This window comes from Peromyscus californicus, unplaced genomic scaffold (genome assembly GCF_007827085.1).
Source record: "Peromyscus californicus insignis strain IS unplaced genomic scaffold, ASM782708v3 Scaffold_5__1_contigs__length_169319896, whole genome shotgun sequence".
In the NCBI taxonomy this organism is placed as follows: Eukaryota; Metazoa; Chordata; class Mammalia; order Rodentia; family Cricetidae; genus Peromyscus; species Peromyscus californicus.
Window position 1 is genome coordinate 69,850,793 of NW_026294573.1, and position 20,110 is coordinate 69,870,902.

Consider the following 20,110-nt stretch of genomic DNA (forward strand, 5'->3'; position numbering starts at 1 on the left):
CAGAGGTCATAAAGCCAGCACACCTGTTTGACAAAGATCCAGCAAAGCTGAGCCACATGATGGCTGCCATGCCACCTTTGGTTTTCATTTCCACCTGTTGCATACTTGGGAGACTTCTAATATTTGTACAATATTAGATTGATGGAAAATTTCTTATGAGTCATTTATACCTTCTCCCAGGAATGATGCTTCTAAACTTCCCCAGGGCAGTCCTGAACACACTATTCCCCCAGCTTCTAGGGGAGATATCCTTATCTACTTGAAGGTCTTCCTCATAACTTAGAGGTTGTGACACACATGAAGAAGCCAGAGGTCTCTTTATGAGGCTGTGAGACATTTTTTGAAACATCTGTCCCTGTATTTACACAAGAACAAGATACTCAAAACAAAGTAAACGCAAAAAGGTCAACAAGATTTGGTGAGCTAGAGGAGTTGGCCGCAGTTTAGATTATAAGCTTCATCCAACTGTGCACTCAGACAATTATGTGGCATATACCTTTGCCCTACACAGAGACATATTGATGAGCAAAGTATGGAGTGCAAAGATTATAGAAATATGATGTGTCAGGACCTCCTTTTCTTAGAAAAGTCAGCACATGCAGAGCCAATCTGGTGTCATATGACTAACAAATAGCAGAATACCAGGATTAGACATATAGACAAATTCTATAAAGGTATAAACATTGTATTATGTCAGAATTTGAATAATAACTGCAGCAACTTTGGCCTAAGGATTTTTATTGGGCACTCTGACCATTAAGAGTTAATAATACACTGCTTGGAGTATGACAATATGCCCAGGCTGGGTTGAAGATTTTGTTTTGGTCTAATGTCTTTGTAGCCACAAAAGTCTGAAAACAGGCTGTCACGTGCCTCTAGATTCTTAAAAATTGGGTTATATGGTTAATCAATAAAAATGATAACTCTGTTTATTAATGATGTCCAAACCTGAGGGAAAATGATTAGAAATGAAAGCTCTGTTCTGTCATAGTTTATTAATGATGACTAAACGATGAGCAAAAGGCAGTGAAACACATGTCCAAAAGCAAAAATGATATGATCTGTTTTGAAACATCATGAAGGCATCCCTGCTCACTAAATTCTGTATGAATAGAAAAGCACTAAGGCTGCTAGTCAGTCAGACTGCAAGTTTCTCCCAGCCATCATGCCTGGCTCACCTCCTTCCCCTGACAACTCCTTACATACTTTGCTGGGACCTCTCCACCGCTGGGGATGGCTCCTGGCAGTTGCCCACCTGTCATCCCAGCATCTGAGGGGCAAAGACATGAAGCAGCAAGTTCTGTGTTCAAGTGAGAGACTCTGCCCCAATTTATATGGTGGAAAACACTCCAGAAAGGCACTGACAGCTTCTATACACATTCAAACTCTCTCTCTCTCTCTCTCTCTCTCTCTCTCTCTCTCTCTCTCTCTCTCTCTCTCATTCACACACACTCACACAGACACACACACATGCACATACACACCACATACACACACAATTATGTACACACATACACACCACATATACATACATGTAGACATCCAAGGGGGTGTACTTTTAAAAAGCATATACATTCTGAACATATTTTCACTCTCTTATTTATTATTTACTTATTTTTATGTGTATGGGTGCTTTGATTGCATGTATGTATATCTGTGTACCACTTGCTGCCTAGTACTTGAGAAGGGCAGAAAATGCCATGGGTAAGGTTGTGAACCACCATGTGGGTGCTGGAAATCAAATACAGGTTATTTGAAGAGCATCCAGAGCTATCAACCATTGATCCGTCTCTCTAGCCCCAGACCTGTACTTCTTGCCAAAGGAGGACTTTTACCTGAAAGATACTATACAACAAAAACAGTCCCTTTCTGCTATGTTATTGCTTATATTTCTTGGGGACAAAGGACTTATGACCTCAAAGCATAAATAGCAGGGAAGAAATGTTTTGTGTAGATAGATTCCGAGATGTTATGGTCTCTGACATAAACTGAGATGGGGATTCTGGAATAGTGTTTATGTTTCTCCTCAAAACAAACCTCATTCCAATGCTTTAGAATGCCCTTCCTCACCAGAATGATGTGGACCTTAAAGCGTTTGAATTTAAGGTCAGAAGGTCATGGCCTCCTAATGCCTTTTCTTTCCTCAGAGGACTAACACACAATCAGGCACACTATTGGTTTCAGAGCCTCCATCCTGCTATAAAAACTTTGTTATATGAAGAAAGACAGATTACACCTTCTCAAAAGAAATACATTTTACATTTTTCTCATACTTGGGATTCCCTGATCCATTTTCTCCCCCTTAATGGCTTTCTCCTCGACGCTTGTACATCCAGTCTCCCCTTTCATTTCCATCTTCCCTTTTCCAATCTTGTCTATTTCAAATGGAAAAAAAGATGTCTTCTAATATGCTTTATTTTTTAAACGAATAAACTATTTTCTTTGAGAAACTAGAAACCAGTTGAAACTGTAAAATCAGTCAGCCAATAGGTGAGGTTTTAAAATTAAAATTTAAATTTAAAAATATTTCTGCCAATTATAATAAACTAGAGCTGCACATGTGTTGGACATTAGCTACCCTTAGGCGGAGGAAGCTGCAAGCATGCCATCTAGTTTCCATTTAAACAAAGTATTGATAGTAGGAATCATGCTGGGGAAAGGTAATGGGAATAGTTCAGTGTTCCACAACTGGAACCCCCTAAATCACATGGCCCTGAGGAAAGGCTTTGGTACCTAGATTATACTAACCTCAGAGTCCTACAGAAACACCTACCTGCATGTGGCTAACCACTGCTGGGATAGCCGAATGAAAGCTGTGTTTGGGAAGCTCCTAAAAGAGACCTCTGACTTTCAGGGGAGCAAAAGTGTGATCTCAGGGATGTGTCTGCTCAGCTGACAGGAGTGGACATTTCACCTGTTTTCAAATTAAAGAGTAGCCAGAAAAGTAAAACTAGATATGCTTAGTTTATGTTTGTACTTGATCAATTATACTATCATAATTTATTTTTTTAATTTAAGCTAGTAAAGAAGTCACCAAAAACTTTTTTTTTCATATAAAAATGGCACAAAATAGAGTCTCTTGGCAATCTGCATGAGACTGGTTTACCTGGGTCACATAGTGCATCAGGTTCTAAATATTTTTAAAAATTATTTACATTAAATTAGTTGTAAGTGTGTGTTTGTGCACATGTGGGTCTGTGCACATGAGTGCAGATGCCTGTGGAGGTCAAAGACATCAGGTCCCCTAGAGCTGCAGTTACAGGCAATGGCAAATGGATGATAGGAATTGAATCTGGGGCTCCTTCAAGAACAAAAAATGGTCCTAACCACTGAGCGATCTCTCCACCTTCTCCAGCTATTTGAAGAACTGCCACACTGATGTCTATAGTAGACACACTAGTTTCTCCCCTCACCAACAGAATACAAGAGTTCTGCACCCCCCCTTCTCATCAGCATTTGCTGTATTTTGTTTTTTTAATCCTAGCCTTTCTGATTGAGGTAAGGTGAAGATTTAAAGTAGTTTTAATTGCTTTTTTTTAATGGCTAAGGATTGTGAACAGTTGTAAACATCTTTCTCAGCCATTTGTATTTCTTCTGAGAACTCTCTGTTTAGTTCCATGTCCCACTTTTAAATTGCCTTGTTTTCTTGATGTTTAGTTTTTCAGCTCTTTATAGAATGAGACATTTGCTCATTTACGTTCATTGCTACTCTATTTATAATATCGAAGTTGGAAACAGCTTAGATATCCACCAGCTGACGGATGGATAATGAAATTTTGGTACCTATACACATTTAGAATCTTATTCAATTATGAAGAAAAAAATGAAATTATGAAGTTTACAGGTTAATGGGTGGAATTGGAAGACATTTTATTGAATGAGATAACCTAGACCCAGAAAAACAAAAGTCACATGTTCTCATTCACATGTAGATCCTAATGCTGAATCTGTGAGTTTAAGTTGAAGCATCTGTGAAACCAGGAAACTAGAGAGGGACTGTAGTGGTTTGAATGAAAAAATGTCCACCATAGGCTTGGGTATTTGTTCCACTTGGTCCCCAGGTGGTGGCACTGCTTGAAGAGGTTTAAGAGGTGTAGCTTTGTTGGAGAAAATACATCATTGGATGTGGGCTTTGAGATTTTATAACCTGGCCCTACTTCTAATTCACTCTCTCTGTGTGTGCTTGCATTTGAAGATGTGAGGTATAAGCGTGCTGCTTTAGCTATCTGCCATGGCTACCTGCTGCAATGTCTCCCTGCCATGAAGATGAACTCTTATTCCTCCGGAACTATAAGCCAAGAGAAATCCTCTCTTCTTTAAGCTGCATTGGTCATAATACTTTTATCTAAGCGACAGAAAAGTAACTTCTACAGAAGTCTTTGGCGAAGTGGGGAATAAATATCTTAAGGGATGGTAGCAAAATGCAGGTAATATGAAGAGGAACGGGGGAATAATGGAGATGGAGGTTTAAGTGAGGAGAGGGATGGCAGGGTAGGAAGAGGAGTGATGAGTAATGGGATAACCAACACTAAAGATGTTTAAAAAGTTGCTTGGGAACCTGGTTATAAGACATATATCTAATTAAACTCTTAAAAGAAACCTGGGATCAGTTCCCATGAGTTTAGTTGGAGTTACCCCACACAGGGAATAATGCTCCTCCCAGAAGCCACAAGCTGACAAATAAAAAGTCAGGTATGCGATGCTTCCATGGAGTTGTTGGTCAGAAGTATTCCAGAAAGCACCACAATAAAACAGGATTCTGTCATTGCTCTTCAGAGCTTGATAGTAAGACTCCATTTGAAAGACAGTACATGCTTTGGCTGCAGGACATGGAGACATCAGTTTGGTATTGATAAGGGAGCTCTTCACCACTAGCCAGATTTCATAGTACTGGGGGTGCTATGCAGGCTACTGGTGAGGGGGAAATGTCAGCAATGGACTTACCTAGTTGTGAACCCTGTTAGCTACAATAATCATCAGCATGCCAAGATGTCAAGTGTGTAATAGTGGCGTGAATGTTATGTGGGTAACCGACTGCTTTCTGATTGGGTTTAAGGCCTGCTCCTCATGCCTGGTCTTGTAAACCTGCCAAGAACCAATTGTTGGGAAACTCACAAGCACCAGGGAAGAACCTGCTACTAATGTTCTGCTAAATGGACACAGGATCAAACTGACCTCTAAATCCATATCTCTCTACTCATGGACCAGTATAGCTCTATGACCTTACCATATCTCCGTTTCTTTGTGCAGTGTATGGTGGTTAATGTAAAAACTCACAAATTGTAAAAGGATAGGAGGTAAGTGTCTGTGGTGTACTTCTCCACAAACAGGGCTTCTATATCATACTCACTTCCCCAAGGTTGAGGAACCATTACAGGAGTGGGCACATAAAGATTGTAAGAACTGGAGGTCAAGGAGGACCAAAGCAAAGCAGAGTCTTCTTGACACAAAACATGCTTTAGTTAGGGTTTCTATTGCTGTGAAAAAACACTGTGACTAAGAGCAACCTGGGGAGAAAAAGGTTTATTTGGCTTACATATCCTGCATCATAGCAAACTGAGGGAAGCCATGACAAGGAACTCAAACAGGATAGGAACACGGAGACAGGAATGGATGGAGAGGCTGTGAAGGAGTGCTGCTTACTGGACACAGTTCCTTGTGGTTTGCTCAGCCTGCTTATTTTTATAGCACCCAGTACCACCAGCTTAGGGATAGCACCACGCACGGTGGAGTAAGGACATTTTCTCAATGGAGGTTCCTTTTCTAAAAAGATTCTAGCTATTGTCAAGTTGTCATAAAACTAGGCACCACAACTGAACCGCACTCATGAACTCACAGTGGCTGTGGTTACCTTCACAAGATCAAGCTAGACAATAGTCCACCACGGAAGGGGAAAGGAATCATGAACCCTCACCCCTAGTTGAAGCACTGTTTACAGCTGATGGTTTCTTGGGGAAGAAGAGTCATTCTTTTAAAGATGTGGCCCCAGGTAGGTCAAACATGCTCCCTGGCATGGTCCCACACCCAGCAGTATATACATAGCATAAATTGGATTTTATAGGCTATTAAAAATTTTAAAAAGAGGATGTAAAGTCAGGAGGGTGTGGAAGTGGATCTGGAAAGATTCAGAGGGGTGGAATGGGAGCGAATATGATCAAAATATAATGTATGCATTATCAAAAAATTAAATATTGTTCATTTTAAAAATAAGAACAGCTTAAGCATTATTTGGATCTAAGAAAAGTGGATGGCTGTGGAAAATGCCTCACTGGGGCTATGACTGAAATGTGGGCATTGTAATGTTCCTTTTGCTTTCAGATCCCCGAGTCTATATCCAATATAAAATATAAGGAATCCTTAATAGTGTGCATTAGGCAAAGCAAGCTGTAGTTGTTTGTGTTTGTTTATTTTCTTTCTACTTTTTTTGTTATTCTTTGACTGTTTTAGGGGGCTACCACCCAGCTCCCAAATAAATGTATACAGAGACCTGTTCTTTTTTATGAATGCCCAGCCTACCTTGGCTTGTTTCTAGCCAGCTTTCCTTAACTTAAATGATCCCATCTACCTTTTGCCTCTGGACTTTTTCCCTTTTCTTTCTTCTGCGTATCTTACTTTCACTCTTACTCCGTGGCTGCCTGTGTGGCTGTGTGGCCCCTCGGGTCCTCCTCTACTTGTTCTCTTGCTCCTTCTCTCTGTTCCTTTTTCTGTTTAGTCTCTCTGCCTGCCAGGCCTGCCTATCTTCTCCTGCTTTGCTACTGGCTGTTCAGCTTTGTATTAGACCAATCAGATGTCTTAGGCAGGCAAAGTAACACAGCTTCACAGAGTTAAACAAATGCAACATAAAAGAATGGGACACATCTTTGCATCATTAAACAAATGTTCCACAGCATAAACAAATGTAACACCTTAAACTAATATTCTACAACACCAAGCTATCTCACAGTTTGGCAACTCTTTCTTATCTCCTTTATGCTGGTCTGTCTTCCTCTGTTAGATTTTACTTCAAATTTGAAGTGCAGTGACTGGCCCAGAAGTCAGGGTCTCTTCCAAGGCTCTGATGAAGAACAAGCCTGGTGGAGACAGAACCATGGAGAAAGCCCCTCCTGCTTCTCTTTCCTTTGTTTCTAAGATGGGAGACCTGACAGAACAGACAAAAGTGGGGGGAGAGAGATAAGATAAGATGAACTTTCCCTCATCTGAACTACATTTTCACCTTCAAAATCCTACAGTTGATTCATATCCATGGATTCTGAAGACAACCAGTTAAGAGTTTGTATTTTCCTGCCGGGCAAATCTATGCTGATTCAAGTTTGTGGAACCAAGGGACTTGAGGGCTTGGGCTACACGTTTAACCAACTCCCATCAGCAGGCAAAAATATCCATCGAAAGACACCAGTTTCATTCCGGAGCTTTGTGTATTTTATGTGCTGTCTTTCTCCTTAAATATTTAGTAAATGTTAGAGAAATGCAAATTGATTTTTAGTAGACAAAACAAAATTACAAATCTGCCAAAAAATAGTATACTTTTATTCAGTGTTATATACCATTCTTGTAAATATTTCAGATTCTGAGAGTTTTAAATTATACACTCTAATATTAGACGAGAGAGAGAGAGAGAGAGAGAGAGAGAGAGAGAGAGAGAGAGAGAGAGAGAGAGAGAGAGAGAGAGAGAGATTTTCTTTCCTGGGGGTGGGGCTGGGGATGGACTGTGGGACTCCAGAACTGAGGTCAACAGAAAGACAATTAATTGTAAAGGGCACACAACAGAAAGGGGCATCCACTCTTCCCAGCAGCAGACAATTCTGAGCACTTCCCCATGTTTACTGTTTTGTTTTTCCTTTTAATTGGCTCACCCGGCTAAGAATGCATCTTGATGTGCTAAGTAACTTCTCAAGAAAGGGCTTCCCTTGGCCACCGAGTTTCTCAACAGGCCACTAATGCAGAGCACGGTCCTCACGAGGAACTAAGAAAACTGCAGCTAGTATATGAGTGCAATAGTCCAAGAGACCCGGAGCATAAAACACAAAAATTTCTTTCTCAACCGAATTCAAGTTTTTGATAAAATACGAGCAACATTTTAGAGCAAGTATTTCCCGCGCAATATTTGGAAAATACTTCCACTAAACAAACAAACAAACAAACAAACAAACAAAACCCATTTCCTTGGGAAGTCACATTTAGGAGCCTGCCCCACACCCTGCTGCCGCCGCCGCCGCCGCCTTCGCGCTGTCCGTCATCCACGCGGGCCGGGAGGCCGGGGCGCCGGTCGGTCGTTCCATCCCGGCGGCGGCTGGGCCGCGCCCCTGATTGGCCAGCGCGCCCCGCCGGCGTCACGGCTTCCCGCAGCCCCGCGGCCTCCGGGAGCCTGGTCGGCGCGCAGCGAGCCTGGCCGGCCGCGGGCTCCGGTTCCCCGGCCACGCGTGAACGTGCGCGCTCAGCCGGAGCTGCCAGGGCCGGGACTTCAGCGGAGAGGGGCGCAAGCGCTCTGGCCAGCCCGGGAGTGTCCGGGCGGGCCGCCGATCCCGGTAAGCGGCTGCCCCGCCCGAGCGAGCACTGCCCCCCCCCACCCCCCCCCACCCCCGGGACTCTGGAAGTTTCCCCGGCTGCGCGCTCCCCGCCGGGCTCTTCCCGCGGCCTGCGCCCGGGCTTGCTCGCCTGTTGCTCTGCGCGGGCCTGGGCGGTGCAGGGGAGTGCGGGAGGGTCGGGGCCTGGTAGCTGGGAGGGGGCATGCGGGAGACGGCTTTGTGTGGGAGCGCTGCTGCGCGGGACACGATGGTGCGCTTTGGGCTGGCATTCTCTTCTCGGGGGGCTCGGGGGCTGGGCAGTTCCTTCCCGGGTCACGGGCGGCGTGGGGAGGAGGAGGGGGCGGCGGCAGCAGCTGCGGACGCGAAGGGGGCTGCTCTGCGCTGGGAGGACGCTGCGTGGGCTTGCAGGCCTGCAGGAGGAGGCTGGGGTTTCCTTCTAGCATCAGATATGAGGACGGTGACTTCACCAGCTAGAGGGAAAATCCCTCTCCGTGTTTTTTTTTTTTTCCCCCAGTGTCCTGAGGGGATGTGTCAGAGAACTGAACCCAGGTCACCTCATCCGGTGTTGTAGGACAGCTGTCCTGTCAACATCACCTTTGTGTGTCCATAGACCTTCATTTAGGATGATGCCCTTTATAAAATGAGTAATCTGGGAACAGAGGGGATTGGGTCTCCGAGTTTGGGAGGTTTTTAGGTGTAGAATTTGTTCAAAGACAATGAAGATTGTGTAATGATCGAATTATCCAATTTAGTATATTATGGTTTTAGAGGATCCCTTAAAACCTTAATAAAATGTGAACGTCCTTGATTCGAACTTCTAACGCAAAGTTTTGGATAAGTGCACCTGGGCTGTGTGTCCCTTGATAGACTAAAGCTAATTTGGGATGCCCTGTAACTTGTCTTAATGTCTCTTCCTTACCTCATTGTTAAAAATAAGCAAAAATTGATGGGACATTTTCTCAACATATAGATAAATAGCTTATATGCGCACTGTCTTTCATAATGTGCTTTCTTTCTTGGATTCTACTGGTGTTTCATCTGGTTTTCTTTCTTCTTTTACCATGTTTTTCTTTTGGCACAGAAACCCTGGTGGTGGCTTGGGGAGGGAGTCAAGTTTGTTTTTAGGGTGCTCCAAATTCCAGGCACACAGATAATGATCTACTGAGTCCTTAGATGTGTCTTGGCATTTTAATGCTTTTTAAAAGGGGGCGCACCATGAGGAAGTAAAGGCTGTCTGTACAGCATACTTCTCTGCAGGTTGGAGGTTACTAGAGAGATAATTTTAAAAACGCAAATTGCATTGATTCAGTGCTGGTTGGCACTTTCGCCATTTAACTAATAAGGTAGGCAAACTGGTTTGCAACTGAAAGTTTGGACACATGGTTTGGAGGTAAGCTTAGGGGGTTTAGAAGCTGCTGAGCAACAAGCAATGAGTTGCTGGGAAGGTAACCTCCTGAGTTAGAGAAAGATTTTTCTGCAGAACACATCCCAAATCTGTCATCAAAGATTTAACTGGAGTTGGCTTGCAGATTGGCTCCACTTTTTACATTCATAATATGGCCAACAAACTCTGAATTTCATCAAATATTTTGAGGCAAAGTTGACATACTGGACTGGATATGCCTCCAAATATGGTGTTTACCCCATCTGCCAGTGAAAGATCTACACTCAAGAATGGAGAAAGAGTTCTCAGTGAATTCAGGATTGCTGGATAGTGCATGGGAAAAGGTTATATATGCCCCACTTTCATGGGTTTGTAAAAATAGACATTTGGCCTTAGGTAGAATTTCACTGGGTATAGTTACTTTGTTTCAAGCATCTGTTTGCTGATAAGAAAGGTATTTTCTCTTGTAAATTTAAGCATTGTGTACTGAAGAGTTATTTACACAAAATTGAGAAACTCTATGCACTGTGGCAAAACTATTATAATTAGATGATTTTAGTGGGGCTCCATGGGAGGAAAGGCGGCTAGGAGAAACCAGTGCTTGTTAACCAGTTGCCCTCAGTGTCTTAGGTAGTTAGTAGATAATAGTTAGATAGCAGTAGGTAGCTTAGGAGACTTGTTGCATTGGTTCAGGCATTGCCAGGGTTGTAGGGGGTTCTGGAAGGGGAGTGCAAAGTAAATATAAGACAGTACTCTGGAAGCTTGTTTGATGCCTTTACTGATCACAGGGGAGAATAGAAGCTCTTACATGCGGTCTTGAGATTCATAAAAAAAAAGCAGCCGATAGGTCTTAGGTCTCCAGACATGATGAAGTGACGTAGTTATGTTGCTGATGTCGCTGTAAATGTAAGTTAGTGGTTTTTTCATTACGAAATGGGCATAGACCTGTAGGTGAAATGGCTGAGAAGAAGGTGGGCAGCAGGGGCTAGAGGGGATCTCAGTTTTTACCTTTCTAGAGTAGAATTGAAGTTTTCTGTCAAGGGGAAATGTTTGGGCGATGAAGCAAAAGTGCTAGGAAGCATGGGAATACAGGCTGAGTTTTGTTTTTCCCGTGTTTTTCATTTCCATCTGGGACCTCAGGGAAGTCATCCAGTTGCCCCCCACTACCCTTTTACCAGCAGCCCCTTCAAGACAATCCAGACTTTCCTGTCAGGTGCTTCAGGACTCTTCTGGCTTCTACCCATTGGTTGCTTCCAAAGCCACATAGTTTTGGGTGTGCATTAAAAGACATCCCATTCCCAGTCTGCTGTAGTTGACTCAAGAGCTGGAGAACTAGAAGGGATGTGCCCGAGACAATAGGGAGTGATAGCCTTGGTTTCACGCGTGTGGTATTTGGTTGGTTGGTTCCTGTCTCCTTACCTTGTAGGACTTCTCTCTGTGTTTTTTTCATGGTCTTCCCTCTGTGTATGTGTTGACCTAATTTCTTCTTAAGAGGATGCCCAGTCTCATTAGATGAAGACCACCAGTTACCCCATTTAATCTTACTTATTTCTTTAAAGAAACTCTCCAAATAGAGTCATACCTTGTCAGGTACCACAAGGATTTGTATTTCTCATGAGCTTTGGGGAAAGAGATGATGTATTCCTTAGCCCCTAAGAAAGAGAACTGTCTTAGAACCAGAAAAAGAGGCTGGCCCAGAGGGAAGGAGAGAGGTCACGGAGGAGGATGCTGGGTAGTCTAAACATTATTGTGGTAATATGATTCTTGTTAAGAAAGGGAGACTGCTATTTGAGGAAAGGCTATTTTGTCTCTGGCCCAAGGCCGATTGTTTTAAGTGTTCACTGGGTACTGTATGTCTAGGGCTCTTGCTTTTTTGAAGATAGAACTTTAGTTCTTTTTAGTGTTTTATAAAAGCATAATTTTCTTAAATTATTTTTCTAAGCCTTAAAAATAGTGAAGCATTCAATAAAGAAGAAAATGTTAATGTAAGTATGATGATTTTCATGTCTGATTAAAACAACACAGTTTGTTTTATTAACTTTGTGTTTCTGGAGACAGGGTCTAATGTAGCCTCAGCTGGCCTTGAACTCGCCTCGACCTCTGTGGTGCTGAGATTATGTAGGGGCACACTACCACACCTAGCACAATTGCATTGATTTAGAAACTATGTCCCATGTGTGTTTTGTGGCCTAATCTTTGTCATAGTCTTTTCTCCTTTTGAAAGTTCCCCTTTTCAGAAAAAAAAAAATAGAAGATTAAAAAGGCAGTGTAATCATATGTAATCAAATAACCAAAGCTCTCATTTGGATGTTGAAATTACATTTGATGATTTAGACATGGAAAAACCATTCTTCCAGTTCTGACCATCTGGGTGAAGAAAAATCAGCTAAACAAAAGAGAAAATCGAGACTATCATTCGTACATTTTCTTTCCTGTCTGTCTTTTTGCTTATGATAGTTAGACGTGTTGGGTTTAGGGAATTTTTATCTTTATTTTTCTTACTCTTATAAAACCATTTTACCTCCATGTTTAGGATATTCTATATAAATGCATGAAGGAAAAGTAAGAAAGCAAACATTTGTAAGAAAGATGAAAAGCACACACAGTAAACTAAATACACACGGACCCACGTCATTTTAAGGAAAAGGCCAGTTAGTTGTGTTGAATATTTACTGTTGGTAGTTTTGAGTATGTAGTAGATAGATCATTTCTTCTATTGATTACCTTTTTAGGGCTATATTGGCTATTAATAATTGTTTCTTTTTGTAATTCCCTTTTAAGGGTAACGGATATGAATGCAGAGGTAGCTTAATTGATTGTGTGTGTTTGTGTTTGTGTGTGTGTGTGTGTGTGTGTGTGTGTAGAGTGTGTGTAGAGCTTAGTAGATTGTTGCCTTGTCCCCCTTCTCCTTCTCTACCATGTTCTCAGTTTTCATGGGAGTATTGAGCATAGTCATCCTGTATCGCTTTAGAAAAGTATAGCATCAGGGGATGTGGAGAGATGGCTCAGCTGATGGACTGCCTGCCCTTTAAGCATGAGAATCAAAGTTGGGAATCCCAGCACTCATGTAAACGACAAGAGCAGGGCCATATGTCCAGTCCAGGATAGAGGGGGTAGAGACAGGAGGCTTCCTGGAGATTATTAGCCAGCTGGCTTAGGCAAGTTCAGTGAGAGACCTGTCTCAACTATAAAGGAAAACACCTGAGGTACACCTCTAGCTTCGACAGGTGCATGCAGCTCACCCACTTAGGCATGCATACACAGGGACATGTACATACATCTTACATGTATAGATACATGTCCATATATACAGCATTGCAGTGCTGCTTATGTAGCTTGCTGAGTATAGATTGGATCAGGCTGAGTCAGGAAGCATCTTTCATTCTGTCTGGTAGCTGACATGAGACAACAGGACAGATCCTCTGAGCCTCAGCTGCTCTCCGACAGCTCCATTACATTTGGTGAGTATCTCTTTTCAAGACAGGGTTTCTCTGTGTAGTTTTGGTGCCTGTCCTGGATCTCACTCTGTAGACCAGACTCACAGAGATCCACCTGGCTCTACCTCCCAAGTGCTGGGATTAAAGGCATGCGCCACCGCCGTCTGGCTGGTGAATATCTCTTTAACTCAGGAGTGTCAGACTTTAAGTTTGCTTAAGGAGGCAAAGGGCTGTTTAACACATTTGTTAATCTAAGACATTTCCCTATGAACCCTTATATTTCTTTCTTGCTTCCTTACCTACCGATGTCCCTTCTTCAGGGACCACCAACTCTCTCTGTCACTACAGATGAGCTGGCATGCACAGAGCTTGACTGAACGGAAGGAATTGATTTTACAGGCTGCTCCAGAGTTTTCACTATGTAATTATTTTAGAGTTCAATGATGTTACTTATAGTTACAGCTTAGTTCTGTTTATTGCTCAGTGCTAGTTCATTGAATGGATATACCATTAAAAAGACTTTGATGGTTTAGAATTCTTCTGTACTTTCACCCTTCAATTGCAGTATATTCATTTTCACTTCTGTGCGTGAGTAGAAATTTTATCCTTTTAAGTTCTATAGTTGAGAAATGAAGTAAAACAACACAAGACAGATTGACTGGTGAAAAAAATGTACACATTTAACCAGTGCTTGTAATTTTACTTGCATGAAGGTTACACAGTAAAATGAACACCTGACGTGGTTAGACCTGGGGACAGATCGGCATGTGTGCATGTGTGTTTGTGTGTGCGTGCATTGCGTGTGTGCATTGTGTGTGTGTACAGTAAAAATTGTTATTTTATTAGTGTGGGAAAGCTAACATATTTACTAGTAACAATAAAGTATATGTATATTATAATAGTAAGTGTGTGTTATTTTAACAGGAGGTGATTTTTGCCTCATTTGGGGTGGAAATGGAGAAGGCAAGGAATATTTCTATCTTCTGGAACTCACTGCCTTCAGATCAAAATAATCTTATTTTGCCAAAGGAGCATATTTTAGGATAGTGTATTCTGATCCTTGTGTTTTGGACTTTTATATTTGGCAGTATGTCTTGGTCTTCTTAAGGTATTCTTGGATGGTCATAGAATTTCAATGTCTTTATTAGATGTTACTTGATTTTTTTCAAGATCTGTAGTCAATAGTTTTAAAAATACTACTGGGACTTTAAAAAGATCCAAGATACTTAACTTTTAATAATATCAGGTGAATAAGTCAGAATAAATAAAGAAATAATTTGACAAATCCTTCCTCATGAGGGTCTGAGCATAGTAGATTGCATAATAAACCCTGTGCTTTATTTCCAGACTTCATGCCAAATTCTCTGCATGTGCTTGCATATTTTTAGTATTTATAAAATCATTTTTGTTAGAGTTATCTTTCAGTCCATAAGAAAAACTTATATAACAAGCATGTCTATGGCATTAAGCAGTAAATGAATAACTTAGTGTTGGGATTATATAAGTAATAGTTATTCTGTAAATGTTCCAATTAAGACCATTGAATATACCAAAAATCAGAGATGGAATAAACTGCACACCTATTACAATTCAATCTATCTGAACAGCAGAAAAACAGGAGACATATACGATCAAAAATGATTGCGTGTGTGTGTGTGTGTGTGTGTGTGTGTGTGTGTGTGTGTGTGTACTGCATGTGCAGATGTAGGTACCTGTGGGTTCATGTGGAGGTCAGAAGGGGATAGCTGATCCTCTGGAACTGGAGGGAGTGGCGGTTGTGAGCCAACTGCTGTGGGTGCTGGGAACAGAAATCTGGTGCTGTGTGAGAACAAGTGCTCTTTATCCCAGACCGTCCCTTCAGCCCCCAAATACATACATTTTAAAAGTTCCAGGAGCCACAATAAAGAAAAAAATGCAGAAATAGCTGAAATTTATTTCAACAGTATTTTATTGAGGCCAGTTTCTTCAAAAAGTTATTTAAATATGCAATAAAATATGAACTATAGATGAAGCATTTGTCTTCCTGTTTTCATAAAATGATGTCTCTGAAGTCATTTCTGTATTTTATACACAGAATCTCTCAATTTAGAATTTGCTGTATTTCAGAAGCTAAATTGAAATGCTGGCTCCTGGCTGCCATATTGGTCAACGCAGCACTTTAGAACATGCGTCTAAGCCAATTTTTCTCAACCTGTGGGTCATGACACCATTGGAGTCACATATCATATATCCTTCATATCAGGTATTTACATTAAGATTCATAACAGTAGGAAAATTGCAGTTATGAAGTAGCAATGAAATAATTTATGATTTTGGGTCACCATAACATGAGGAACTGTGTTAAAGGGTCACAGTGTTAGGAAGGTTGAGAACCACTGTTTTAAGCAATGAGGAAGGTGCAGTCAAAAAGAGATGGCTTCATTGCATCTGGAAAACGTGTTCTCCTGGCTGGACCCATTGAGCCTTCTTTGGGTCATCTTTGTCTTTAGTTTTTTGAGAGAGGGTGTCAGTGTCAGGCTGGGATCCTCCCGCCTCAGCCTTAGAAGTGCTTGGAACCTCGGGCTAGGCCATCTGTCCTTCCTGGCCGTTTTTAGTGTTCATATGTGTGTTTCTGCTTTCTGACCACTTAGTTGAAAGTGTGAGAGAAAACACAACAAAGCAACATTTTAAAATTAAGTGTGCTCTTTTGAGAGTTACGAAAACACAGCTAGTGAATGTAGTTGAGTAGTAGATGAGTTATTTAAAGAGATATGTTTATTGAAAGAGCAAAAAAAAAAGTTTTTTAATGACCTTTTCAGAGAGAAAATACCACATGTCCAAGTGAACCAGGAGATTCCTAGAGAACTGAATTTGGTAGCTAAATAATGAGGTTTATCATGTTAGTGAATCAGTAATTAGGACATTGCCTTGATGCTGTTTATCTTGACATACCTAAGGTTTGTGATCAGGGTCATATTACCATATACTTTTAAATAAGTTTTTCCTTATCTGACCTACTTGGAACCATGCCGGCAAGCCATGCCTTGCCACCCTTTGCTGACTTTCCTCCTGGCAGTCCTGGCTGTCAACAGCTGAGCTTTCTGTTGGACTTAGGCATAACATCTCCACTCTCAGAGGAGTGCAGGGTTTTCTCTAGCAATTATTCAGTACAGTCCATGGAAAATGCTTCTTGTCGTATTTAATCTTCTCCCTCTGTGTGTGCATATATAATTAAGGAGATCCAAGAGTAAATTTGCTTTGGTTTAGTAACTGAGATTGTGGCAGATTTTCTCTCTTAGATATGTTTCATTTCATAATATGTGAACTTTATTCCATCTTGGGGTTTATGGGAATATTTTTTATTCTGATAGGAGTGTTACATTTACCTTTTAGATGACTGACTTTTTATTTAGGGTCCTTTGATTTCCCCCTAATTTTAACTTGACTTTTAATCATTAAGATTATCTCCTATTAATATTTTTTTAATTATTGCAGAAGCCAGAGTGTTATCAAGTGAGTCGTATTTGGTATAAGCTAAATAATTCATTTGGTTTGGTTTTTGCATTCCTGACAATTGAATAGTAAGCTGTCTACTATGAACCATATCCCAGCATCTCCCCCACATCTTTACTTTGAGTTTGAGAAAGCGTCTTCAAGCTGTTCATGCTGCCTTTGAACTTCTAATTATCCTGAGTAGTGGAAATTAGTGATCTATGTCACCAGACCTGGCTTAATTGAATGTTAATACTATACCCTGCCTAGTGTTTGGCAGCAATAAATGCTTTACAAATCAGGACTGTTCAGCACACTCAAACATGAAGAGCCTAACAGAGTTTTACCACTAGTATAATTCTTACATGTAGCATTATATTTTTAAATATCCATTTTTGGAGGGAGTTTCTAACCTCAGTTCTCTCCTCCACCTTTTTAAAAAATAGAATCTTTTCTCATACACTATATCCTAATTACAGTTTCCCTCCCTCTACTCCTCCTGGTTCATCCCCACCTCCTCTCTCATCTGGATCCACTCCTTTTCTCTCATTAGAAAACAAAGCAGAATTCTAAGAGGTAGCAACAAAACATAACAAAATAAAATAAAGTAAGATAAAACAAAAATCATCACATCAAAGTTGGACAAGACAGACTAACAGAAGGAAATGAGCCCCAAGGGAAGGCACAAGAATCAGAGACATACTCAGGAGTCCCATAAAAATACTAATCTGAAAGATAGGGTATATGTGCAGAGGACCTGATGTAGACCCTGATGCAGGCTGTATGCATGCTGCTTCAGTCTCTGTGAGTTCATATGAGCTCTGCTCAACTGATTCTGAGGGCCTTGTTCTCCTGAAGTCCTCCATCCCCCCCTGGCTCTTACACTCTTCACCTCTTCTTCCACAGGTTCCCTGAGCTCTGAGGGGAGGGATTCGATAGAAACATTCTATTTAGAGCTGTGTGTTCCAAGGTCTCTGTATAAGTCTAACCTCAGTTTTAATTCTCTTTTTCATCTTTGCCTTCTTCATTTGTCTTTATGTTGAGGACCGGTTTAGAGACCACTGATTATCTGCTTGGTCCATGTTATTTTCTTTCTTTAAACTTTTTCTTAGATTTAATTATGTGTGTGTTTATTTTGCCTGCATGTATGTATGTGCACCATTTGTGTGTCTGGTGCCTGTGGAGGTCAGAAAAAGGTGTTGGATCTTCAGGTGCTGGGAACTGAATGGTCTCTCTGCAAGAAAACGTGAGCCGTCTCCCTAGCCCCAGGTTACTTTCTTGTGTTATTGGTCATTGGCACATGTTTGTGTGATGTCTCCTGTAGGTGCCATTCATCACAGGTTTGTCCAGTGTCTACTCTGTGCATCAGTCAGCACGTGGGTGAAGGTTTGGGCTGCTGTTGATACATCTCCAGTTATACTCTAGTACCATTTCAAATTCACTATGTCTGCAAGGAACCATTTCTAGCTCTCTAGGAGGCTGTGCTTTCCTAGCTCCTCTCATTAACTCACTAAGAGTGACAGCTGTACTGTGACCTTTTGAATTCTTTATGGTTTCTTGCCTTAAGTGTCATTCCCTCAGCAAGAAATTCCTTTCCTTCTCCTGAATCCCTCCTTTTCTCCCTTAATCCTTCAGGGTTGGGTTCATGGGTCACATCTCTAGATTCTGTTGATTCCAGATGATGATGTTGGGTGCTTAGCACATCACAATGTAGTGGTGGGATAGCCATTTCACAAGATAGGCTTGTGTCCTTATTCTTGGCCATTCTTGTGCCTTCAGTGACAGGCAAATGAAGTTTTTTTTTTTTAATATACAGTCTGGGTATTTGTCTTAAAAAAGATTGAAATTAATTATGAAAATGTGTAAACACTGGTCACTAAATTGTTCATGAAGATAAAGGAGATAAAGTTGTACAGATGGAAAAGAAGGAGGTTTAAAGTTGGAGACAGGGGTATTTAAAAATGTACTGTGATTGTGTAAGAATTAGTCCACCAGTGAAACTGTGAGAAATAAAGACTCATGCTTAGTCATGCTGAAAAATACCAGAATCTTCTTTTGAGGGTGAGAAGTGTGGCTCGAGTGCATTTCTAGTATGTGCGAGGCCCTGTGTGATCCTTGCTGTTGGCTGTCGATGGGACATGGTATAGAGTCACTCAGGAGGGACACTTCTCAGCACACCTGGGAGCCATCTTCTTGATTAGGTTAACTGCAGTGCATAGACTCTTTCCTAAAAGGAGGTGTCACCATTCCTTGGCTTTCGATCCACGCTGTAATATAAAGAAAAGGTGAACTGAGCACAAACATCCATTGCTCTTGGCTTTCTGAGCTTGGGTGTAATGTAGCCGTCCACTTCAAGCTCTAATTGAAGTGGACCCATGAAATGCAAATTGAAAGTAACTCTTCTCTCTTGATTTGTCTTTTAGGGCACTTCGTCATGACAATAGGAAAAGAAAGTTAGATTCTCTCTGTCATATTGGAATACCAAAAGAAGGAAGAGAGGAGGAAGGGAGGGTGAGGTGGGATAAAGTAGTTATTTGAAGGAGATGGAAGAACACTGGACTCTGAGCTTGTTTTAACAGTTACTAATTCTCCTTGTGCCTCACATCTAGGAAGATTTCAGTGTTAATACTTGATGAAATAATACACTCATTAACTTTGGACTTATTAGTTTGTGTCAATGTCCACATTTCTAGATTAATATGTGTAATTTTATTTTTGTGGTTGATTTTTCTAAAGCAACCAATAACATCAATTAATTTTATATGGTTAATATTGTAATAAGAATGTCTGACACATCCATAGTATTTCCAAGCGTTCACATCTTTTTTCAAGCTACATGCTTTGTTCTGTGGTGAGAAGAGTGAAATAGAATTACATGTTTTTCTTTGAGACAAGATTTGACCTTGGTGAGGAAATGAATTGGTTCCTTCCTAAACAGGCGTCACCTCATTAACAACACCTGGCTGTGCTCACTCTTGGCTTGTGAATGATAAGGAAGTTTGTAGGGCATCCTGAGCTCCATCTCTCTCTGTCTTTCAGCTTCTTCACTTTATTATATGCTCTTCCCTTCACCTCCATTTGCTTCTCTGTGTCTTACTGTCCTTCAGAACTACTGTCTTTCCGTTGACTTCTCTGTGTCTTACTGTCTTTCAGAACTATTCTCTTTCCGTTGACTTCTCTGTGTCTTACTGTCCTTCAGAACTACTGTCTTTCCGTTGACTTCTCTGTGTCTTACTGTCTTTCAGAACTATTCTCTTTCCGTTGACTTCTCTGGTTAGTACCACTTCATGTGT

At 41.2% G+C, this 20,110-nt stretch overlaps 1 protein-coding gene across 16 annotated transcripts in view; it reads left to right on the plus strand.

Annotated features, from left to right (window-relative positions):
* The first annotated feature begins 8,376 nt into the window (after window positions 1-8,376).
* Mpdz (multiple PDZ domain crumbs cell polarity complex component) overlaps window positions 8,377-20,110 on the plus strand; it is a 175,362-nt gene continuing 163,628 nt past the window's right edge. For 9 of the 16 annotated variants that reach the window (XM_052714985.1, XM_052714990.1, XM_052714983.1 and 6 more), the window contains exon 1: window positions 8,377-8,525. The gene's annotated coding sequence lies outside the window, so the exon portion shown is untranslated. Of the gene's footprint in view, window positions 8,526-15,473; window positions 15,589-20,110 lie in introns of those variants that run through there. The other 7 variants (XM_052714995.1, XM_052714998.1, XM_052714987.1 and 4 more) reach the window with 2 other exon arrangements.